General features: G+C 42.3%; 1 protein-coding gene across 7 annotated transcripts in view; it reads left to right on the top strand.

The window, feature by feature from the left end:
• The window catches only part of Sh3d19 (SH3 domain containing 19), a 148,254-nt gene that overhangs the window by 32,415 nt on the left and 89,622 nt on the right, over window positions 1-26,217 (top strand). The window lies entirely within an intron of this gene.

Below are 26,217 nucleotides of genomic sequence, written 5' to 3'. Positions count from 1 at the left end.
CTGTCACGGGGGAGCCTGCTATGTGGCTTTTTTTTTTTTTTTTTTTTTTTTTGCCTGGGGGCGGGGTAGTAGATCGCTAAGGGTTCTGAGAAGGATAAGAGTTTTGTTTGTCCATGGTGAGAAGATGGAAAGGTTGCAGGATTCGAGGGTTAGTCAAAAATAAGAAAAGGGAAAGAGGAAATTAACCTACTATCTGAGTTAAATCCATTTTTCTTTTACAAATCAGGTTTACAATTAAACTCTAAGACAACGAACGATCGAAATGTGTGTAGAACATTTATTGTAGTCTGGTGTCAGGTTTACAAATAAACTCTAAGAAAATGATTGATCTGTGTGGATCTGTGTGTAGAACATTTATTGCCGTGTGGTCTCGGGTTAGTACCTGGGGTCTGCATGGAAAGGCCAGGAGCGGAGTGTGACGGGGTCACCTGGAGTAAACCTAGGGCAGATCAGAGCTGGGAAGACTTGGTTGGTGTTAGCTTGAGCGCTGGTAGCAGGGTTGTTCAGTATCTCCACTCAGATTCCTGGCCATTCATACCTTAAAATGACTCAGCTTTGTCCCATGCCACCTGCCCAAGAGTTTCCTTGTACTCAGTTTGAATTCCCATAATCTGTTCTTACCAGGACATAGGTTCTCATGTCTATGGATTAATTGTCTTTGAGGTAGGTCTCCTTACGTAAGAAGAGGAGAGGGTGGGGACACAGACATTTGTTTTTTAATGCAGTTGCCCTCAGCCTGACTCCCCCTAGTGTCATGAAAATGATCGTGTGCGAGTGTGTGCGTGTGCATGTGCGTGTGTGTGTGTGTGTGTGTGTGTGTGTGTGTGTGTGTGGTGTGTGTGTGTGTCTGAGAGTCCCAGGCCAGCCTCAGAAATGTGATCTTCCCGAGAGTTAGCTTTTCCAGCCTGTATGTAACATCTAACCTGGCCTACTTAATTTAAATAACTACAGTTTAAAGAGTTTTTAAAGGGGAAGATTTGACAAAAACCATGTCTCCGTGTGTTTGTTTTCTGACTGCCCCACTACCCACTACATCTTACCAAGTTTGTACTTTTCAGATCCACTTGCCTTCAGTTGTCTCTTCCAGAAGCCGCGTCTGCCATCCTTCCTGTTAACTTACTAGTGTCCCGCAGGCTTTCTTTTCTGTCCTCTGTTTTTGAGCTTTGAGCATCCATGCTGTCTTTGTTCTAGTTGCTGTGATTTTTTTTTTATCATCTAATAATGTATGACTTCCTGCTTTTCATCTTATTTTTTTTTTCTGAAGAAGGAAGAAAACCGCTTATTTTAATAATCACAGCCACCTTGGTGGGTATTTCAAATAATTTATGATGTTCGCAGACAATTTTATCTGTGAATGTAGCTTTTTAAAAAGGTCGGGGAGCTGGGAATAGCTCCATAGCAGACTGTTGGCCTAGCATACACAAGGCCCTGGGTTCTACCCCAACCACTGCAAAACATAAAATGTCAGATCGCAATCTGGCGTTTGCCTGCATTGTGTCTGGAGATCAGGTAGTTTCTCCTTGTCCTGTCATGATCCTTGGGCTCTGGGCATATCTCTGATTTGTCTGGAGTAAAGGCTTACACAGACGCCATTAGGTCCCGTGATTATCCCAGATTGCTTGGCGTCTGATATCCCAGGGCAAATGTTTGGTTCTAACTGACTCCCTTTATAATTTAGTTAAGCTGCTCACAGAGTCTTGTCTGTTAAAATGATTTATAAAAATGTATTTTGATACCACTGTCTGTTAAATTGTGTCAGAAGCAAACTCTGTGGTATGTAACGAGGCCACCAGTTTCTTATTCTGGAAATTGGAGGGGGGAAAAGAGTTGTCCTGCTTTTCCTGTAAAAATTATAGTTCATAGAAACCAATTAGGTTCAGCCAGTGAGAGACACAGTACACCCAATGAATGTGTTTGGACTAGCAGAAAATTTAAAAAATTAGAAAGTCACTACTTACATCCCATCATGAAAACTGATTAGGATAGTGTTGCCGATAGCCAGAAGCCTTAGTCAAAGGGTGGGTGCAGATCTCTGGCTGGTGGTACCTTTGAGCCCTGTGATCGAGTGTGGTGTGGCTAAAAGTGGGACAAGGCAGACACGTGCCTCTTGATGTCTCTAATATGAAGCACACGGTACCTCCTGTGTAGCATTCTTGTCAGACAAAGAGACCTGAACTCTGGAGCTACTTCCATTTGCCAAAAATACGGGGGATAAAAGAACCAGTTAAATTACAACACAAGGAAGTAAATAGGCAGAGTCGGAATGTGGGACATTTTCTAAAGCTGCTAACCTAGTTTCTGTAGTAAGTTAACCTTGGCGGGGAGGAGATTGCACTAGGTTATAAGAAACTTTAAAGAGGGAGGTAAATGTGTTGTCCCTGTTTGGATCCTGATTTAATAAACCAACTCTAATGAGTCCTTTTTCTGTAAGGAAGGAAATTTGATAGAGCTAGATACTGGATGAGTAGCCTTAATCTTGGTAGGTGTGACAAAGACATTGGGTTACATAAGAAAATATATATTTTCAAAGAGAGAATCAGGAGCCCATGAGTCCTTTGTAAATATGAGCTGGATTCTTTTTGTCATTTTGGAGAACACTCCAGTGGTTTTTCGTCCCAACCCAAATAAGCAGACAGAGGCTCATATTAGTTATAAGCTGTTTGGACTATTGCTCAGGCTTATTACTAACTAGCTCTTACAACTTAAATTCACCTATAATTCTTGTCTATGTTTAGCCACGTGGCTTGGTACCTTTGCTCAGTAAGGCATTCTCATCTTGCTTCCTCCATGTCTTGCTTCCTCCTAGTCTAGTTGCTCCTCCTATACATCCTACTTGGCTACTGGCCAGTCAGCATTTTATTAAGCCAATATGAGTGCAAATCTTTACAGTGAACAAGAGCATTATCCCAAAGCACCCCTCTCTGGAAAAACCAAACCAAACCAAGGAAACACCCATCTGTAATGCACTTGGGTACTTCCCATTTGTTAGGCACTGTGAGAAGATTAAGAAGATATCTAGGGCGTTTGTGTCTTCTCTCAAGCTGCTCATACCTGCTCAAAAGGAGAAATAAACAGCTATAAATGGAGACATGCACTCCAATGAGACGTCTGATAACTGGGCTCAAAGGGTAGATGCTATTCTGGTCTAATAGAAGGAAGAACCTTTGACAGAGCTTTTCCACCATGAATGACAGAAACTTCCGTTGGAAAGAACCACATGTCTGGAGTCAGGCAGTTCTGGATAAATCTGTTAATATTAGCTCAGTTGTTTTATGGTGTTTTCATTTGTAGACGTGGGGTAAATAACATTTAATTGTTAAGACTAAATAAGGTGATATTGAAAGTGAACAATGTAGTATCTAAAACTGAAGAGGAATAATAAAGAAAATGTAAGTGTGTGCCGTAGTTAAGACGTGAGACAAAGATGTCACGCCACCTAAGAATCCACTGAAGAGGTCTTTACACACTTGGCTGACCTCATCTCAATCTTGGTTCTAGGCCATATCATCTTGGCTTCTGGAATTCAAGGCTTGTCAGAGCTCCCACAAAAGATTTGATTTATTATGTTTTAGACTTCCAAAAGAAACCAGAGTCACTATTTGCAAAGGGAATTGCTTATTTCCTCATTATTTAAAACTTTTATTTTCCCAACCAGGCACCTCCTTGATTATGTGTAAGGGAGCCACACGAGGAGGTTGGTACGGTTTGCAGAGACTGAGAAGAGAGCAAGTGGTGTGGCTAAACAAGATCCTTTGATGCCCTGGGATGAAATACTCTTACAAACTTATCCTACTTAGAAAAATGGTGTAAAAGCCCTTCTCCACACCATCAATCTAAGAAAATGCAACACTTCTGTTTGGACTTAGGCGCTCTTCCCTCAGAAGCCAAAGTTCTTATAAATATATATAGTTAACTGATTTCTCCTCTTAGATTCCATGTTGACTACTGGCTGTTTTTTTGCAGTCGATGTTTAATGTTGTGGGCAAGAATTAACTTTTCCTACAGATGGTCTTATTCCAAGTGTGTTGCCTTGAAATCATTCTCAAGTTTAGTTTATTCCTAGAATGCACAAGGAATAAATTTATGGAAATCTTTGGGTTTTCTTTTAGATGTAACTCGATAATTCTGTCTCACCTATTAGGTATTATATTTAAGTTTTGGTTTTAAACGTTTGCAGGACTGGGGACTGTAGTTTAGTGGTAGAATACTTGCTGGTATGTACATGCATGCACACACTCACATGCACGCACGTGCGCGCACACACACACACACACCACACACACTCATGATCTACTAGTATAGGACAGAGGGTGTGATGAGGCTACATAGTAATCACAGCTCTGGTTTCCAACGGTCAGCAATTAACTTTCCTGTTTGCTGTATTATTAGCAGGCATGAGCGTCATCTGTTGTGTCTATTAGAAAGCAAACTCATGCCTTAAGATCAGAATTGTATCCAGTCATTTGCAAAGTGCCTTTCAGCTGTTTTATGATTCTATAACACTAGTTTATCCACTTGTGGGGTTTGGGCTCTAATATCTTGATGCATGGCTTCTTTCACATTGCTTTATGTTTCTACATAATTGGCATCTCTTTCTTAGCTTAAGCATTCTCCAATGCCAAGTAGAATAAACTGTAATCATTTGCATCTTGATCATGATTTGTGTAATTTTACACTTGGGAATTATTTTCAAAGTTCTTAGCACTTCATATGTTTGGGAAACTTTAGTTTTTTATTACTTTCTTAATATTATATATATGGGGCTTACCTGCATGTATGCCTGTGCCCCATGTGTATTCCTGATGCTCACAGAGGCCAAAAGAGGGTATCAGATTCCCTAGGACTGGAGTGACAGAGAGCTGTGAGCCACCACTGGGTGCTGAGTATTGAACACAGGTCCTCTGGAAGAGCAGCCGGTGCTCTTAACCGCTGAGCTATCTCTCCATCCCTGGAAAGCTTTTTCTCTCTTTCTTTCTTTCTTTCCTTCCTTCCTTCCTTCCTTCTTTCTTTCTTTCTTTCTTTCTTTCTTTCTTTCTTTCTTTCTTTCTTTCTTTCTTTCTTTCCTGAGACAGGGTTTCTCTGTAGCTTTGGAGCCTCTCCTGGAACTAGCTCTTGTAGACCAGGTTAACTTTTAACATGGTCCTAATTTAGTTCATTTACCATTATGTGATTGCATTTTTGTGTGGTTATTAATGAAAGCTGTTATTTTCAATAGTGATTTCTTTAGTGAAATCTGGGATGCTTGTTTTGCTATTATTTATTCTACCTGTGCCAGAATGCCTTCCTATAACTAAGTTTTACTTTTATCTATCATGTGATACATTGTGTTACTATTTTATAAAAAGAAAAAGGACGTGTTCCTGGCCAGTGTGCATGCCGTGTTCTTAACCACCCATCTTTGTATGCCAGAGCTTACTTAGGAAAGAACAACAAGGCAGCCTTGCATGCGTTATGAAAGGTGTTTTTAGACTATTCTCTGTTCATGCTGAATATATCTTTAATAAAACCTCTGCTAACACCACACCTGAGAGCATGACTATGACACACTTTCTCTGGATGGGGCTAATAAAAGACTCAAGGAATTTCCCCCTACATTTTTCTGTTTTGATTCTTGAGCGCTAGGCATGGCCAACCTTGACTTTGGAGCTATCACTTCTAAATGAGCTGTTTCCGTTTTGGAGCTGTTTCCGTTCACTTCTAAATGAGGAACGCAGCCTTTATTATGCCCCGTGTTGCTTATAATGAGAATGGCCTCTGTTGGTTCTTATAGTTGAGTTCTTAGTCCCTAGTTGGTGAACTGGTTGGAAAGGATTAGGACGTGTTGCCTTTTTGGAGGAGGTGTGTCACTGGGAATGGGGTTTGAAATTTCAGAAACCCATGCCATGCCCCGTTAGTTTTCTCTGCCTTCTCTCAGGTACTGCTCTAGCACCGTGCCTGCCTTCCTGCCTGCCTGCTGCCATGCTCCCCACCATCTTCTCCAGGATAGCCGTGGACTCTCTGAAACTGCAAGCCCCCAATAAACTCTTCTATAAGCTGCCTTGGGCATGGTGTCTCATCACAGGAACAGAGACATAACTACGACACCGCAATCTCTGCCTCCTGGGAGACACACCTTGTTGACTCATTTCTAGAGACTGCAAGAAGAAGTCATGAGATGACTGACACACAAACTTGTGAGCAGACTTTCCCTTTCTTCAGCCACTCACCCTTGAGAAGCGATTTTCACTAAAGCCATTTGCAGACGGCTCCCTGTAGGTGGTGGGAAAAAGAGTGGCAAGCAAGCTGGGGTCTCCTCACAGGTACATGCACGGGCTCAGAAATGAAAGTCGAACGGGGCCAACACTGTGATGGTCCTCGAGACACCCCGAGTCACTACCACCCAGCCCAGCCTCTCCTGCTCACTGACCCACAGAAGGGAACTGAGGTTTCCTGGTTCAGTGATTTAAGTCTGGAAGTAATTTGTCGTAGAGCAGTAGATGGCTCTGCTAGCCTGACTTGATTTACCTGAATCCATTTGATCTTTTACATTCTTCCTTTTTTTTCAGTCTAAGTCCTGTGTTGGGTGATTTTCTTCTTGGATTCGGCCAAGGGCAGGCTGACCTGCAGACACCAGCTTCTTTTCCTACTGAATCTGAAGAGTGGTTGGGCCAGGTGGTTTCTGAATTCCTTTCCGCCTTAAAGTTCTCTGCTTCTAAATTTCTTCCCAAGCTCTGCTTCAGTTTCAACAAAACAATAAGTCTGGGTGCTGTTAGAGTTGCCCAGTTGTTTTGAAGAGACAGATTATAATTGTACAACTTCATGGGTTTTGCTGTGTTTTTGGTACACTTATTATATATAATGGTCGACTTAAGACACTGGGGTTATCCAGCGTTTGAAGTATTCAGTCTGGCAGCTCAGCTTTCCAGACAACAGGTTAGACTTACGGGGTGACAGAACTGTATCTGTCTTGGTAGACTCCACAATTCTCAGCTTCCAAAATGGGTCCTTTCTCCCTCATCTGCAAATGCTCTTTTATCCTGGACATATTGATCTTGTTAAAGTGACCCCAAGAAAATCAGAAGCAGAAATATAACAGAAAGCCAGAAAGTGGGAGTGGCAGAAAACTCTGTAGATGAGATGACTAACTTCTCAATTCAAGGTTTATAGAAACTGATGTTTGTATATACTGTAGGCTCAGTGGTTCAGGTACTGTATACTGTAGACTCACTGGTTCAGGTACTGTACACTGTAGGCTCACTGGATCAGGTACTGTATACTGTAGACTCACTGGATCAGGTACTGTGTGCTGTAGGCTCACTGGTTCAGGTACTGTACACTGTAGGCTCACTGGATCAGGTACTGTACACTGTAGGCTCACTGGATCAGGTACTGTATGCTGTAGGCTCACTGGATCAGGTACTATATACTGTAGGCTCACTGGTTCAGATACTGTATACTATAGGCTCACTGGATCAGGTACTGTATGCTGTAGGCTCACTGGATCAGGTACTGTATGCTGTAGGCTCACTGGTTCAGGTACTGTACACTGTAGGCTCACTGAATCGGGTACTGTACACTGTAGGCTCACTGGATCAGGTACTGTATGCTGTAAGCTCACTGGATCAGGTACTATATACTGTAGGCTCACTGGTTCAGATACTGTATACTGTAGGCTCAGTGGATCAGGTACTGTATGCTGTAGGCTCACTGGTTTGATACTGTACACTGTAGGCTCACAGACAAGCATGAGGACCAGGGTTTGGATGCCAGGTAGTATGGCTGCCCATCTATAATTCTAGACTAGCAAGACTGGCAATATTATCAACCTTTTGTTAGGTTAGGAGACCCTGCCCCCATCAGTAAGGTGGCCCTATCCAGCTTCTTTTAGCCTTGTTGCCCTGCCCATCTTCCTGCCTTCATGCAAGGTCCACACAAAGAACACAGCCCCTACTGAGTAACCCGTGCGTATGTATGTACATACAGTACTTACCTATGTATGGGTTTGCATGTGTGCTTGCATATGGAAGCCCACGGTTTATTTTGCAAACCACCTGTGATTACTCTTCCACAGACTTCCAATGAAAAGGGAAGGAGTATAGAAGATGAACCCTGGAGCTCGAGCTCCCACCCTTCCCCTCCTCTTTGCCCCACAGGTATTACCTTTCCTCTCACGCTCATTATTCCTTCCCTCAGTCCCTGTACATCCCTGAGTGAGATATTATACTTAACTCAAGGAGATCCTTTGATTCTCCCTCCTTTGTCTGTAACAGAAAAGATGAAACCCGGATATGATCTGGATAGGCGGCTCATACCACGTTTCCTGGGCAGCGTTTCCTAGGCCACAGCTTCTGTCCTTGTCCAGGGTTTGCTCGCCCCTGGGGCTCACCTGATGTCTCCAAGAGAAGCGGCAGCAGGTTCACAGCGCCAACAGAGCCCACACCTCTGTCCTCAGGAGCATCGGATGGCGCAGCCGGGAGATGGAGCGAGACCACCCTCTCCTCGCGGAGCCCTTTGCCTTTGCCCCTCCCCTTGGTCTTCACCCCAGCTCAGCTATGAAAGGGGTCAGGCTGAAAGAGCGGCTGCAGGGCCCAGGAAGTGGAGCAGAAGGTGCTGTTTGAAGTGTTTCTGCTCACTGTGAGGGTGAGGATAGAGGGACGGAGGAGCGAGGCAAGGGGGCAGTAGAAGGAGCGGGGCCTGTTTAGTGGATAGCGGCTTAGCGTGGGACGAGTCTAGCCAGACCTTCTGTCCCTTACGTCTGGGAACATACCCCAGTCTCCCATCTCATTCCTCCCCAAGAGTGGGTAGCTTAGACCAAACCCTAAACCGGAATCACAAAAGAAAATCTATGAGGACTGCCTGTCCCCGATCCCGGGCCTTGTAACACTAAACTATCGAGGACGAGTACCTGTCTGTTCGCTAACCGGTGCTTTCCCCGCTCTCTTTTTACATTTTGCTCTCTGGCACACTCTGTGCTTCACAGTCCTCGATCACCAGGGTTGTTTTTGTTTTGTGTTAGGTATTTGTAATATACAAGGTATTGGGCTAAATGAAGACCAGAATCTGTAGCACTTATGCGGAGTGAACAATAGGAGAATCTAGTGGAAAAGGGAAAATAGCCCAGAGGCCTTTCTTTAGAACTTATATCTTGTTTATTAAAACCAATAGACAAGGAGGCTGTGAAGCTAAGTGACGGCATTGGTGTGCGTGGCACGGGCTGTCCAGCCTCGTTCCCAGCCTGCCTGCATGTTGATTCTGAGAACTTTTGACCTTACAATGTATATTATAACCTGACTGCTGAGCAAGAGCTGGTTACGATTTCTCATAAAATGATGATGTTGGAGCAGTTGAGAGTCCTTTCTGTTTTAGGCCCTGTGCTCAACACAGGAATGCATCCTGAGAATAATAAAAATGTATAGGGTTCGAAGGCCCTTGGTGGAGGGTTATATTTTCCAAGACTCAAGGATAGGATCGTAATGTTACCAGGATTACAGCTGAGAACTGGCAGGTTCAAGAGGTCAGCGCACCAGAAGGCTCGTTCATATCGGATCTGACCCGATGGTGGCAAGTGTACGTTCAACCAGGAGATTTTTTTTCTCCTGTGCAATAAAATTCGTTGAATTTGTCACAATACTGTAAAAAGCGCATTGATTAGCATAGTAAGCAGTTTGGTAGAGTGTTGTTACCGTGGTCTCTCAGTGCTGACACCGTCGTTTCGATTTGTGGTTTCTGTGAAGAGATAAACTAACTTAATTGAAGTGTTCACATTCCTGGTTATAGACCTTGAAACACAAGCCGAACTCAGGGAAGATGATCCTTTCCCCTCCTCATGCCCAGCTGCGCACTCTCGAGCCGCTAGAGCAGTGGTTCTCGACCTTTCTAATGCTGTGACCCCTTAATACAGTTCCTCATGCTGTGGTGACTCCCAACCATAAAATTATTTCATTGCTACTTCATAACTGTAATTTTGCTACTGTTATGAATCATAATGTAAAATCTTTGTTTTCTGATGGTCTTAGGTGAGCCCTATGGAACAGGTCACGATCCACACGTTGAGAACCACTACCCTAGACTGTATGACATGTTATCTCAAGGAATGGGGAGCCTGTTTCTGCATGTGTGAGAGCCCATCTCAGCTTTGCCTAATTGGGAACTGCAGGGAGGTCTGTAGGAAGGACAAAAATATCAGAGATCTCAAAATAACAAGTAATATTAACCTCAGAATGCAAGCAAAAATAATCTTGGCCATAGCACCTAGGAGTTAGGGTTTATGAGGTATGAATATGTACAGTTTATATGGAGACAGTTATAAACCCTGAAGAAAAGAAGGAAGTTACAATATTTGTTATCAAAGTTGTCCTTTTGGTTTATAAACCAAATAGTTCCTCTATCAGTGAACCATTGCCTAGAAATTTGAAAATGATTCTAAATAATTTAACGTGATCAATTACAGAAACTCAGCAGTGTTTTTGATTTGCTCAGTGTTCTCATCCTTCCGGTTTTCATTCCCGTTTTGTGGATAAGGAAACCGAGATCCCAGGGGGTTAAATGACAGCTAATTATCTTATAGCGTTATGAAAGGTTGGTAGCATCCTGATTTCATATGATTACAGGTTCAAAGCCAGATCTTCAGACTCATTGTCTAACCACATGCCCTCCCATGTTACAAAGGTTCCTGAGACCGGGACCTCATTTATTCACCCGGCCGTCAGTTCTGCTGTTCCTGCGTCAGGTGCCAGGATCTGTTCTAGAGTGGACACGTGATAACAGATAACAGATATTTTATTTCAGTCCCTTTGAGGGAGCTTAGTATTTCTTGGGGTTTTCATTTGCTCAGATAAACCACAGAAAGAGAAAAGAGCAAAGGGGAAGGCACCATACCTTTAAGACAGAGCTTATAAATATGAGCCTCTGAAATAGAATGACCAGCCGCACCAGGGTGTGTGAGCTTCTGATAATGACACTGGAATTTTTATTCTTTAATTGGTAACCAGGTTTTCATATCTTTAAACTTTGACCTATTTTTAAAAAAAAACTGTGCGTGTATCTGATAAGATTTAGACTTTGTAAGTTTTTTTCCCCATTGATTATTTTATGGAAATCTTAACTACGTGCTCCCAATCCAGTTCAATCATTTTCTTTGTTATGGCTTGAAAACTTTTTAATTTTCCAGAAAAGAAAACAATGTTCAATTTTAAACCGGAAGAGCCAAGTGTACTATTTTTATTTAACCGAGAAAATATTTTTAAATATTGTGACTTGTCCAGACATAATGAACATGAGCTTGGGATGAAGGTGAGAACAGAGCCAACACATGTGTTACGGTGTCTTGGGCACCTCTGTTGTGGCTCCTCTTGTGATTGCCTGGAGGGCTTCAGAATGGAGAGTTCCTGTAAGTGCACATCTGTTTGACTCTCCAAACAATCCTGCAGTATACACTTAAATATTTCTGAGGTTCCCTTTATGTGTTTGATAGAAAAGCTAACAGATGGCCAACAGGAATATTTAGTTGACAAGGGAAAAACCATAATTTAGCTGCTGTAGTTCCTGAGTAAAAAAAAGCTGAGTCAGCAGAAACTCGCTGTATGAAAATCTTGGAACTATTTTTCTGCTGAAATGTTTTGTTTACATTTGGGGGGGGCAAGGAAAGGGACAGGCAGATAGGAGGAGACAAAGGGAGGCAGGGTGAGAATGGGGTGTGGGGGACGCAAACATGGTGGTCTGGAGATTTGAACCCTTTGCCAAGAGTTTCTTTCTTTCCTGTTGACCTTTGTCACTGGAAGAATTTCTTAATGCTCAAAGCAGATTTTCCTAGTAACCTTAGCTCTAAGAATGCTGCTACCCTGAGTCTGCACGTTTGAACACGTCAAAATATTTTCTCGTCAAATTAAGTTTAATCTTCTCCTTAATGCCCCCTGCCGTGTCAGGGAGAACTTTGTAGCAAGGATAAGAAATCAAGTTACACAAACGCTCCCTAATTAGGGAAGTCTGTTCAGTGCCAAGTAAAAATATATTGGCCAGTCTGTTAATCAGCGGTGCCTGTTCCTAAACACTAAATTCCTGAATATTCGGGGGTGAAAACACTCTGTCCGTTTCAGAAACAGCTTGACTTTTTCCAGAGTCTCCTTAGACAAAATTATGAGAGGTGAGCATTTCCAAATGTCTTCCAGTGAAGAATGGTTGACAGGAAGCATAGTGGCCACTCCTGCCATGCTTGGCAGACAGGGGAAATGTTGTAGTGCTTTGTTAATATCAACCCCCTCTCACAAGTTCCCAGGAGCACGGCCAGGAGCACGGATTTGTGGAAGTCACAGTGATGAGTATACGAAAATGAGAGCAGCCGGTTTTGTTTTGGTTTTTTTTTTTTTCTTAGTGAAGACTGAACCCAGGACCTCACACATGCGAGGCCAGTGTTCTATGACCGAGCTGTTTATCTTCTAAATTGTATTTTGAGATAGGAGCTCCCCATGTTGCCCCTGGCGGCCCTGAGCTTGCAATCCGTATGCCTCAGCTAGTATTGGAGTACCACCACGCTCCCTACCAGACACCATTTGTTTATAGAACCGCATCAATTAATTTCTTAAAAGTAGACATTTTTATAGACTCTGACCATGTTCTATACCACATATGTAAGATTTAATTCTCTGCTAATCAATATAAACTAGACATATCTGTTCATATACATTAAGATTATTGAGTTACCTTAAAGTGGAAAGTTTGAAGAAGGCTCCAGGGTTTGGCTACTGATGGGCACAAGGGATTATTCACTGGTGGTGAAAACTGAGCAGATTTCAAAGATAAATAAGCCCCCAGATTGAGGCTCCCTATTCCATTTTCTCAGATTCTTCTTGCCAGCAAGGAAAAAATTCAGAGTTGAGACAAAGTAAGTGACTGAGAAGACATTTATGAGGGCAAAGGTACATTGAAGATCACGATACATTGCTGGGCTGTTTGTATAGCGTATTTCCTGGGCACACTTGAACGAAGGGAGAATTATCTTGGGTTATCGAGGTGAGGTTACAGAAATGGTTCTAGAAAAGGGTTTGTTTCCCTTTACTGTCCTCAGAGGGGAATTCCAGCTGTGATGTGTGGGAGTGGGCAACTTTGCAAGGTCAGTGATACACAACTGTTATTTTAATGAAACTTAGAAGTGTTGGCAGGTGTGTTGGTCCCAGCTAGTTTGTGGCAGTCTTGTGTCTTTACGGTACGAGCAATCACATAATGCCTGCTGTGCCAGGCATTATGTACATTATGTACATTTCCCCTGTCTGCAAAGCATCGCAGGAGTGGCCACTAGCCACTGTGCAGTTTGCCTCTTGATAGCCCTGTGACTGTTTGACCTACATCAATGGGAGGGTTCTACAATGATCCTGGTAACGATTTCACAGCTCTGTAAGTTTACTAAATCATTGGCACAATTGAATCCTTCAGATGGGTAAATTTTACGCTATGTAAATTATACATCATTAAGTTGTAGGAAATGAAAAATTGTATGACTATAGCTGACCACAGAACTCATAAAATTTAAGAAGAGTTAATATTGATTAAACAGAGAAGTTCTGAAAGCGCTTCTATTTCCTTCCCTCCTTCTTTCTCTTTCTTCCTTCAAGACAGAAAAACCTTCCTGAGCCTTTGGTGGATTGTTAAAATTTGCTGTTCATTAAGAATGTTACAGCATGGGACTGGAGAGATGGCTCAGCAGTTAAGAGCAGAGGACTTAGGTTTAGCTCCCAGCACCCACATGGCAGCTTGCAACCATCTCTAATGCTAGCTAGTTCTAGGGAAAGCAGAGCTTTCTTCCGAGCTCTGGGGCACTAGACATGCACACAGTATACTTATATGCATGCAGACAGAATACTCATATAGATAAAAATAATCTTTTTTTAAAACAATAATGCAGTAAAAATCTTAATGGACATGTCCATTTCCCTGATTGCCTGTGTACTGTTGTATGTACTATTTGTACCAGCATTGGACATTATTACTGAAAATAGTGTCATTTTATATGTGTTTAGTTAAATACAGGATAAGATAGAGTAGGCAGGGAGTTAGGGAATTGGGAGAGAAGGCAGCTAGATTCTTAAGAGGCAGCTTAAGACTTTCAGACGCTAACATTTCAGCAAACACATCTTGCATTGCTTGTGTCTGTTTAGTTAAAAAAGAACCAAAGGAGTTGCTTGGGGCCTGACACTGACCACAGCGATAAAGGGGGTAAACCGATTACACTAACACAATTAGCTGTGCCATCCTGGCTCAAAGCTAACGAAAGGTAATAAATTTGGTTAGCTGCCTGAAATCTATTTTGGTCCATAAAGAACGGCCTTTTAAGTGACTGCAGAATTCAAACCAACAGGAATGGAATTCAGCTAATTATTTCTTCCTTGGCCCAGACAAAGGAGGTTGGGTGCAGTTTTGACTCCTCCAGCAAAATACAGTTTTTGTAGCCATCTCGGGAAAGTCAAAGGCTGGAGGTGCCCAGTTCTTTGCTTTCTCTGTGTGCCCACCGTGACCTGCCAAGGCGTTCTTCCCTTCCTACGCTATTTAAATGTCCCTTGTCCTTTCCTCTGGTCTCCAGTTCATTCTTCAGGAAGGTGCTCTTGGCGACCTCCCTTTCTTAAATCACAAGTCCTGACTTACTTCATAAGGGATCGAGTGAGCGAAGGTAGGAATCTTGAAGAGTGTGACATTTCTAAAGTGAAATGGCCAAAAATTAGTTTGAAATCAAGTGTGTAATGAATCCGAGTTGAGTTCTTTCTCGTGGTATTTGCTTGTGTGGAGTCACATGACTGCAGCCTTGGTTCTGAAAGCCCACTGGTACCAGGCCATGCCATCGTACCATGTGGCACCAGTGAAAGCTGCCTGAAATACCACAGCTAAGATTTCAGACTGCCGTGTGTTATGAACTGCAGGGTTTTTGCTGTCCATACGTTTTCCGCTCTTTAGAAGCATAACTGTGGGAAGCAAAGACAGCATCTTCACGCCAGCATTCTTCAGCATGTGCATATCCAATTAGTGTGTCTATGGGTTGTACTGAATTGTGAAGTTTTATTTTATTCATTTAAGATTTTTATTTATAGCCAGGTGTGGTACCACACACCTTTAATCCCAGTACACTGAAGGCAGAAGCAAGAGGATTCCTGAGTTCAAGGCCAGCCTGGTCTATAGAGTGAGTTCCAGGGCATCCAGGGCTACACAGAAAAACCCTGTCTTGAAAACACCACCACCACCACCACACATACACACAATTATTATTATTATTATTATTATTATTATTATTATTATTATTATTATTGTTGTTGTTATTATTATTATTTTGTGTATGGGTGTTTTGCCAGCATGTGTGTCTATGTACCAGTTGTGTGCTTGATGTCTGCAGAGTCCAGAAGAGGGCTTCAGATCCCCTGGACCTGGACTTATAGAGACAGCTATCATGTGGGTCCTGGGAATCCAACCTGGGTCTTCTGGAAGTGCTCTTAACTGCTCAGCCATCTTTCCAGCCCCATAAACTTTGGTTTTAAAAACTGGTATTTGGGTTTCATTTAAAAAATTTTTAAATGAACTTCATCTTGGGATTAGGACAGAATTTCCAGTAATTTCAGACATGGCCCTAAGCACACTTCGGCCATTTTCATGCCATATTTTTATGTGAAGGAGCATTGGCAGCCTTGATGGTTATGAATCAAAACAGTAATCAGTCCTGAAAACTGTTGAAGATGTTCTACCCTTCAATATCTCATTCAGGCAGGATTTAATTATTTTTATAGACTTAAACAAGCACATCTATCTCGTTAATATTTAAATTTGCCTTTGTCTTTAATAAATGATAAATTTACATATATACCAAAGAATTATTCTAGAATAAATTACTTTGTGATTTACTGTCAGTAAATGTTTGGTTTGTATACTTATTTTATATACCTGTGTATATGGAGTTGCATAAGTATTTCTTTCTTTTTTGTTTTGTTTTGTTTTGTTTTGTTTTTTTTAGACAGAGTTTCTCTGTGTAGCCTTGGCTGTCCTCTGTAGACCAGGCTGGCCTTAAGTTCACAGAGATCCACCTGCCTCTGCCTCCCAAGTGCTAGGATTAAAGGTGTGTGTCACCACTGCCTGGCAGAGTGAGAAAAATTTAATAAGCCTTTGTCTGAAAGGCGTTGCTAACCCCAGGCTGAGGTGACTTTCCAGTTCTCTGGCGACAGATGCACAACTGTAACTCAAACCTACCCCAAGGTGCTTGGAATTTTGTATATGATTCTAAAAATTCATAATATAAAAATCATTACATAATATAATATTGTGAATATTATATTAATAATATAAATATACTAATGAATTATATATAATAATATTAAAAATTAAGCTTTGCAGTAAAAGTCTTTAGCTGTTTTAATCTTGCGGAGAATTTGCTTTTCATAAAAATATAAATTAAGTGCCTCCAGAAAATCTTTTGTGAGGGTGGGGATCTGGTCTTTTCAAGTAACGTGTCTTATAATCCTATCCTTTATTGATCCTTCCCAGTTAATTTTATCTTGGTCTTTAAATTCTTTGGGAAGTGAGTATGGCCAGATCTCAGCAAAAGACTCAGAAGGCTGTACTGGATCAGTGTAAATCCATCCAATTACATTTGAATTTGACAGCTTTACCGCTAAACCAAGCCCAGAACTTTATGAGCTTTCACAGAAAACAGGTGTGAATGTTCTGGGAATATCCCTGAAGGCTTGGGCATGCTTGCTACTGATAGCTGGGAAGGTAGGAAGAGCCCATCCCTGCTGTGGGCCCCCTCCCCTCATGTTGCTGAGGGAGGGTCCATTTTTCCATGGGATCGTGTGTTGACTTGTAAATCTTGCCAAACATCAATATTCCTTCATTCTTCTTCCCCCCCCCCCCCGAAACAAATGAAATGGAGACTGCCTTGTTGCAACATTTAATCGATATATGAACAAATTAATATTAATATGGTTCAGAAAGGCCAACAGTAATCAGCCATCTCTGGTTTAATCATGGTGGAATACATAGAGATCACTCCTGCTTGCCTGTCAGATTTGGTGTGGTTATGTTTCAGAGACAACCCTGTGCAGTGACACTTGGTTAGCAGTTTGGTTTAATATTGGAAGCATGTTTACTGTGTGGGTTATTTTAAATCAGTCACTCAAGTGAAAGGCCACCACAGTTCTGATGTCCATTGTCACCGTAGGCTCTTTCAGAATCTACATTGTGTTTGATGTATGTACTTTATGGTATTCACTGATAACACGGTAAGCATAAATAAAAATAAAAAAATTCATCCCTAATCTTAGATATAGATAGAAACAATTTAAGATCAGAAGATCAAATCAGTTGTTGCTCCTTGGTGATTAACTTCAGGAGTTAATAGCCATTTTTATATCATCCAGCCTCTGGTTAGCACCTACTGGTGCCTTCAGCAAATGTACATTAAGCTTGGAAACTGAAATCCATGGCAAGTCTTCAAAATCCACCAGGTTGTTTACTCTTTGGAGAGACTATGATGAGATGATTGTCCTTGTGCGTTCCTTTCTAAAAAAGGAATGGCATCCTCATGTGATAACTCTGTGCGGTGGTTTGAATGAGCAATCCCCTCATAAATCTTGGGTGTTTACTACTTAGTCTCCTGTTGGTACTCCTGTTCGGGGAGGTGTGGCTTTGCCGAAGGAGGCATGTCACTAGGGGCGCACTTTGAGATGTCAAAAGCTGCAAGCTGAGTGTTTCCCGTGAACTCTCTCTGCCTCCAGACATGAGATCTCAGCTCCAATTACCCACTGCCGTGTCTCTGCTCTGCCACCAGGGACTCTAACACTCTGGAACCATATGCTGAGCTAAACGCTTTCTTTTGTGAGTTTCCTTGGTCATGGTATTTAATCACAGCAATAGAAAAGTAACTAAGATGCTCATGGCTTGTCTGCTTCTTAATCGCAGGTCCCAAACCATGCTAGTTTTTGAGCTTGTGTCAAAGAGTGAAGTCTTCTTCTTCAATACTCAGGAAAAATAGAGTTCTCTGAGTGTCCAGCTTTCCCCAGAGTTGAAGTGCTTTGCCCTGGGAAATTGCTTTGCACGCTTAAAATACACACCCAGTGTCTCCTACTTGGTTTCTGTTTTCAAAACAGTATTATTAATAGTTACCATTTGTGTTTTATCTAGCTTAGTACTGTCCAGTTATGACGTAACTCTTGCCATTGGGCAAGAGCATAACATGGACTTTCTGTTGGTACCTGGAAGGCAGGTAGCTCAGGGGGAGATTGTCTGCTTAGCACGGGTGAGACCTTGCATTTCATGTAGGCCATAAAAAGGAAGGAGGAGGGTGAGGGGGAGAGGAGGGGAGGGGAAGGGAGAGGAGAGAAAGTGAGGTAAGGTGTGGGTTGAGGAGGAGAGGGTGAAGTTGATGAAAGTAAGGGGGGAAGGTGATGGGTTGAGGGGAATGGGAAGGCAAGGACTTTGCCATCAGTACATCCTCTAATTGTCCTATATAGAAAACACTTATATTTACCCTTTTGTTTGATGATCCATGACATGACTGTATAGAGTGTGTCCCTTACATCTTAGTGATATTCACGGAAGGAAATGACAAGAAACGATTCTTTTTCCCATTTTAAAGCACAAAAGCTTAAAGTTTCATTTGTCATTTATTGTACTTTTTATTTGATAATAGCAGAGCCCTCGCACCTTAGATATTAAATAATGGTCCTTAGAAATATTTAGGCTCTGATTCCTCAGGAAGTAAAGAGGCTCTTCCTTGAAATGTATTTGCTCTAAACTGATTAGTAACATAAGGACTGGGAACTATGAGGGTGACTCCTCAGTTGTACTGTCTCTGGGGAAATGCAAGAGAGATTAGGGGACACCTCATGGAACTGTCAGCGTGTCTGTCACCTGGAGCTGTCTCTCTTGGTTCATACTACTTAGTCACCCTAAAGGCAAATCTGTGTTCACCTTCTTATCCGTATTACGTGGCTTTCTATTGAAAGGTCATTTCTATATCTTTGTGTCATATTTGGATAATTAGATTGTTATAGTCTTAGTTAAATATAAAAGAGTATAGCTGGGGTGATTGAAGTTTTTATACTGGAGGCTATGTATCCTCAAAGGTGACTATCGAGTCTATCTTAAAATTTTAATCTAATATTAAAATTATTAACCTACTGTTATCCAAGAGTAAAAAGAATCAGATGAAGCTGTGGTGGTTTGATTGAAAAATGTTCTCCACACTATCAAGCATTTGAAACCTTGGGCCCCAGCTGGTAGCATTGCTTGGGGAGGTGTGCTTCGGAGGTGTGGCCTTGCTGAAGGAAGTTTGTCACCAGGGGCGGGCTCTCAGTATCTGTGGCCTTGCCTACTTTCAGTTTACTGGCTTTGAACTGGTGGTTGAGGATTTGAGCTCTCTGCTTCCTGTTCCTGTCACCATGCCTGTGATTGTTTTCCTTTGTTTAGTAATGTTTTCAAGATTCACACGTGCGTAGCGTGTTCCAGTCCTTCATTCCTCTTCAGTGCTGACTGATCAAGTGATATTCTACTATATGCTGTACTATTTTAAAATTTCAAATCCTGTGGGCGTGTCGTGTGTGCGCATACGTGCATGTGTGCCGTGACACGTGTAGGGAGACCAGAGAACACCTTGCAGGAGCTAGTTCTCTCCTCCTAGTATGTGAGTTCCACGGATGCAGCTCAGGTCATCAGGCTTAGCAGCAGCCACCTTTATTTACCCGCTGAGCCAGCTCACTGATCTGCTATTCGATATTCTATCCACTACTAGTTCATTCCTTTAAAATATGTTTCCATGCTTCGGCCACTGTTAGTTATACAGCTGAGCGTTTTTATAGGGGAGTCTATGTGGACATGATTTTGTTTGTCTTGGGTATCGTGAACAAGAATTCCTGGAAATAAGCTATGTCTGCAAAGGCCCACTGGGTGATGAGAACATCAATGATATGGAGAGGGTGGATTGTTGCGGGCCCCGAGCCTAATTGAATTTATCTTGGGCTGTCTTTAACATACGTAATAGCTAGTCCTTGCACTACCACCCCAGCATCCACTGTGCTGGACCTAACATCCTGTCACCAACAGATAAAAGTCAGACTTAAAAATCTTTGGAATGTATTGGCTTAAGAAAACCCTAGTCCCATCAATCAAAAGGCGAGGAATGCTCTCGGATAGCATCTGAGGGCACCGGCTGAGATTTCTCTGCTGTACTGTAACTGCGTACTTACTGTCTCCATCAGTGTGTTAGCAAAGTGCCTTGATTTATGAATTTCTTTGTTCTCTTACTGTAAAAATTTCATGAAACAGCTTCCACATGTTGGAACATGGAATTATAGATAACCTAATTCCGTGTTCCTAGGCCACAGTCGCTCAACTTTGGCTCCAGAATAAACCATCTCTTACTCCCTTGGAGGTGTGAGCTGTGCTTTTTTTGTGCTGCATGTACCGTGGGTGGCATCTTGGGGTCATATGGTAACTCTAGTATTTAGCTTTTTTGAAACCTGCTGACTATTTTATAGAACAAATGCACTACTCTGCGTTCCCACCAGGAACGTGTAAGGGTTGCATTTTCTTACATCTTTGCCAGTATTTTTTATTATCCATCTGTTGGATTATAGCTTTTCTAGGAGGTATGGGATAGTAGTATCTCATTGTATATTAACGACTTCTTGGAGCTGAACTTGTAAAAAAAAAAAAAAAAAAATCCCGTCAGTGTAGTGATATCTGGTCAATGATGAGGCTGATGGAAAATTTAAACCTCTCATGTGGACTCTTCTGTTAACTACCTTGTGAATAGTGTTTAGCTAGAGATGTTCTCCTGTTTATGTAATCTCTATTTCTTCTTCTCCCGAATTGTGGGACTCAGTTCCTTGGGTACACCAGCTCCACCCAGACATTTCCCCTGTAAATACTGCAACAGAATCACCAGCTCCAGCGGCCAGCTGCAACATTTCCCATCTGTAATTCTCACACTCACAAGGCTGAGGAAGACGCTTTCCATGAACTTGAGGCCAGCCTGCACTACATAGTGAGTTCCAGGGCAGCCTGACTTATAGTTTGAGACCCTATTTCAAACTAAAAATAAATCCAAACACATACACAGATACCCCAAAACACACCCATAACATCTTCTGTCTTCCCTTTGTCTGTTCTTCTCCTAGGAGGAGATTTTCTCAACAGAATGTTTGAACATGGGTGATAAGTCTCCTTTCAGACAGTTACTAATGCCATGGGAATATTTTCTGTTCATGGTTTTTAACCAACTATTTCTTTGGATTCTTACTCTATTACCTATTATGTTGCTCTATGCTGAGTTAGCATCTCAGAGATAAAAGCATAAATGAGCAGATGATGTCGACCTCCTGAGTCCATTTTCTTTGGATCTTAATTTATAAATCTCTATCTTTGTGTTGTTTAAAGTCCTGTCACCTCTTTTTTAGGTTAATTTTCAGTTGTGTTTGTTCTCTTGTTTAGCCTGTCTGCTTTCTCTTTTGTTTACCACCAATCATATATTTCCTCAGAAGAACTATTTCTTCTAAAATAAAAATTATTAATCTTTATTTTATATCTGTGTGTTGTACCTGAATGTATGTATGTGTACTGTGTGCATGCAGTGTTTACAGAGACCAGAAGAGTGCATTGGATGCTCTGGAACTGGAGTTGCAGACAGTTGTGAGCCACCATGTGGATGCTGGGAGCTGGACCCAGGTCCTCTGAAAGAACAGCAAGTGCTCCTAACCCCTGAGCCATCTCCCCGTCTCTCAAAAGAACTACTTCTTGCTCTCTGTCTACTTTCTCCATGATAGAGTTTTCCTGTTTTATGTATAAATAGAAAGAGATAGAATAAGCTTTGTTAAATCTGAGAACACGATTAGAATATCCTTTTTTAAATTTCTATTTATTTATTTATTTGTTTGTTTTTTAGACAGGGTTTCTCTGTGTAGTCCTGGCTGTCCTGTAATTCACTCTGTAGACCAGGCTGGCTTTAAACTCACAGAGATCCACCTGCCTCTTCCTCCAGAGTGCTGGGATTGAAAGCATGCACTACCACTGCCTGGCATGATTAGAATATCTTAAATAGCTTATTCCTAGATTCTTTTTCTCTTTCATCCGGAATCGACTGTACATTTGGTCATTCTATTTTATGTATTGATTTCCTCAGCTGCTTGTTTAACGTTGGTTGAGGGAACATGTTTATGAGAGTCGGAATGGGTTAGCCAATACAGGATGAAGGTTTGTTTTCAGTAACACTTTTCTCTGACTGTAGAACTGACTCCACCAAGTCGTGTATTAGCAGGGCATGCCTGTTTCCTGTCCGAAAGTAGAAAAGGCCACAGGAATTAGCGACAGCAAACAGTATCTCAACAGAATCCAAGCCTGTCATGATGCACCACATTCCTGTCAGTGTGTACATGTTTGCTCACAAAATCAGTGTTAGTAACAACAATAAAATATTCTGATAATATAGGCAGTAAGCTCTTCTCCCAGCCCAGACACATCTGTCATAAGGTTTCAACTCAAAGGCTTCTGCATAATTGGGGATTTCTGAGCTTAAGAAAACTCAGAGTCAGTGGGAAGGAGTTCAAGACTCTGGATTGAGTCTTTGGCCAACATGTTGTCTAATGTAAGATGGGCATGGCTTGTCATGAAGCCATGTGAACCATGGGCTCGTCGGGTGAGGGCACCTCCAGCCTTCTGATGTAAACAGGGCATCTTCAGATCCAGCTCCAAAAGCCTCCCATTTAGTTCTCCAAGTTCTCTGAGACTTTACTATCTCATCAGTAAAATGTCAAAGGCATTTGTCACGGGGCTTTGGTAAAGATGGAGAGGCCGTACTTTAAGAACGTCTCTAGTGGCGTAGACACTCACAACAGCTTTCAGTGTCGCGCTGGCGATCAGTTTTTGCCTTTGTTCCTATGGCTTCGCATGACCTGGGAGCCACAGAAGTGACTCTTAGGTGGCTCCGCATTCGGTAGCTCAGGCACTACCCATCAATACTGCATTTCTTCACTGATGTATGTATGTCTTCCTTTTGCATCCCTGAAGTAACAGTTCTCAATGCTTTCTTTTCTAACCAGAGTCGTTTGAAGCTTCTGTAGCGGCTCCCACAGAAGAGACAACAACAGGCATTTCACTCAGCCTGTGTGTCTCGTTTGCAGAGTTACGGGCAGCTCCAGCCAGTGCATCCCTCTATTTATGTTGCTCCGAGACTGTGCGAGGTACAGGGCATCACAGGCTTTGCCGTCTTTAAGCGGTTTACACCGGTGGAGGCAATGAGCTGTCAGAGTGTGTTAGTGCTCAGAAGTGCTAAGCTCTGGATGGATGAGGGAGAGGACAGGTGTTATTTCTGCTCCTGGGAGAAGATCAAACAAGGATCCACGGTGATCGTGATGGATGTCTCCTAGGCATTGCTTCACACTCAGCAGCTCTGAGCGCTTAGGTCTACGCAGGGAAGAGTAGCATGAGCCACTTGGGAATTCTGCTTGTGTTTCTGTGTTCTTTTGAAGGAAGCTGTTTGGATGGAAGTTAGTGGGGAGGAAGGAGATGAGTGGGCTTGACTTTGCAGGAGGCTGTGTGTACAGAAAATACATTCCCTATCCCTAGGTAAGATCCGTTAGCAAGGCTCATACATGGCTTTACCTTTTCTTGGTTAAAAGATTTTTTTTTCTAAGTCACTCTAGAATAGAGATCAAGACTGCCCCACTGTGGATAAACACCTCAACTTGAAAATTCTCAAACTAGTGAGAAAGGGTTGTGAACCAGTTGTTTCCCTGGAGCTCCCCAAGGATTAGCCTAGTGTTTGGAATAGTGTGATCCTGGTACACTCAGCTTCTCCACAGGGTCCTGGTGAACTCAGCTTCTCCACAGGGTCCGGGTGCACTCAGCTTCTCCACAGGGTCTGGGTGCACTCAACTTCTCCATAGGGTCCTGGTGAACTCAGCTTCTCCACAAGGTTCAGGTGCCCTCAGCTTCTCCACAGGGTCCTGGTGAACTCAGCTTCTCCACAGGGTCTGGGTGCACTCAACTTCTCCATAGGGTCCTGGTGAACTCAGCTTCTCCACAAGGTTCAGGTGCCCTCAGCTTCTCCACAAGGTTCAGGTGCCCTCAGCTTCTCCACAGGGTCCTGGTGAACTCAGCTTCTCCACAGGGTCCGGGTGCACTCAGCTTCTCCACAAGTGAAGGTTTCTCTGTGCTACACTGGTCCCTAATGTTTACTCAGTTTTTAGAGTCAGCTCTGCAGGAGCTCTGATGTTAAGAGATCTTTTAATGCTCAGAACTAGGACTAGGCGATGGGAAAATGGAGTTTTTGTCTTTCAAGGAATTTAAAGACTTCATCCTCCTTTTTTTTAACACTAATAGCTGAAAAGGCAACATGTGGCTAGTGATGTTATCTATCCTTTTTGCACCTGAAATAACAATCTTAATTTTTGTTTCCTGAGTTCTCATGAACAAAATCTGTATTGTTCTGAAATATAATGGGAGATTCTAGTAATTTCACAAAGAAATAAAATTATTATACTTAATATATTTAGTTCCTTTCTCTGTGTCACCACAAGCCTACTCAGGAAAGTGGTTTGGAACTCTTGAGGACTGAAAAAATAATTTTGAGCTAGGTTTGGTGGCGCATGCCTTTAATCCCAGCACCCAGAAGGTCGAGGAGACAGGCAGATCTCTATGAGTTTGAGGGCAGCCTGATCTACACAGTTCTAGGGTAGCCAAGGGCTACATAGTGAGACCTTGTCTCCAAATAGCAAATTAGCAATAATAATAGCTTTTTTGTTTTAGACCAAAGTATGTTATGTCACAATGAAATACATTTTGGGAGAACAATTAACATATGCTAATTATAAACAGGCATAGTGCTGCAAACCTGTAATCCTAGCACTTGAGAGCTGAGGCAGAGGAATCATAAGTTCCAGGATAGCCAGTGCTACATATCAAAGCTCATCTCAAAACAACAGTAAAATCGCTTACATACACACACACATACACACACACACACAGAGCACACAATAATTAAGTAAATGCAACAAAAAGATGTGGTAAGAAGTTTGAAAGAAAGTAATCAATAAGGTAAGAGAATCATTAGAAAGCTTGAGTGAGTGCAACGAGGAGGACTGATGATCGCCACGGAGCCCTGTCACTGAACCAGCTCCCATTTCTGCTCCCTCCCTGCCAGTAGCCCTGATGAAATGCCCATCTCCCTAAAGTCCCTGCCAGACTCACTGTGGGCGAAAAGGAGAAGTTCAGGGGACTCGGATTCCTTGAAATGACCGACATAAAAATGTTCAGATTATAAATAGCCTGATTTAGTAACCAACCGAATTCAATAATCAAAACGAGCCCGTGGAAACACTTGAAAGAGTTATTTAAAAAGAGACAGCCTGCCGCCAAATAGCCAGATCCTTTTCCAGTTCCAGTTCACAATTCCAGTGCTGCAATTTTGTCTCCCATATTTGGTTTGTTTTCCCAAGTGCCGCTCTAAGGCACGGACGGGGCTAGACTACAACTGGACCTCTTTAGAACAGTACTTTTTAAATCATTGTTACATTCATGAAAAGCAAAAGATGATGTAGACCTTCTTAGATGTTATTTTCAACAGTATCAGATTTATATGTGAGATAATAAATATCTGTACGGCATACAGGATGCGGGGCAGAAGAGGAAACGGGGGCACTGGGCAGTCCCATTATTGCAGACATTTGCAGTGCAGACTGTGTGAGGACCTAAGACTGTCCTGGCTTTCATCAAACACAATGCTCGGGATAAATGGGAAAGACCTGTGCTAAAACCGATACAGAGCAATACAAACATCCATACTGCTGTGAGCTAAGTATGGATGGAGTATGACATTCAGTTAAGGTGATTTGGGCAAAATAATGCTCTCCCCTTTGCCACAAAGATCCACACCCTAATTCCTGGAACCGGCTGTCTCATTCTATATCAAAGGATAATTAATGTCGCTGATCAGGTGGTCATCTTATAAAGAAAATTAAACTGAATGATCCTCGCCGACCCTTTATAGCTATGACTGGTAGTTAAAAACAGAGGCAGGAAAGAAAGCCAGAGTCAGAAAGAGATTTCAAAGTTCTGCTTTTTTCGTTGAAAGCATCACCCCAGCCCCTGACATCCATTCTGGGGTGATGCTTCCAACCAAACACTGCTCTGTTGGGCTGGGACTATGGCTCCGTCAGTAAAGTTTGACTTCTGGGGTGGATCCCCAGGATCCACATAAAAGCCCACCACAGAGGC

The sequence above is a fragment of the Arvicola amphibius genome, chromosome 11 (genome assembly GCF_903992535.2).
Source record: "Arvicola amphibius chromosome 11, mArvAmp1.2, whole genome shotgun sequence".
Lineage (NCBI taxonomy): Eukaryota > Metazoa > Chordata > Mammalia > Rodentia > Cricetidae > Arvicola > Arvicola amphibius.
The sequence above is the reverse complement of the archived record's forward strand: the minus strand, read 5'-3'. Positions and strand labels throughout refer to the sequence as shown.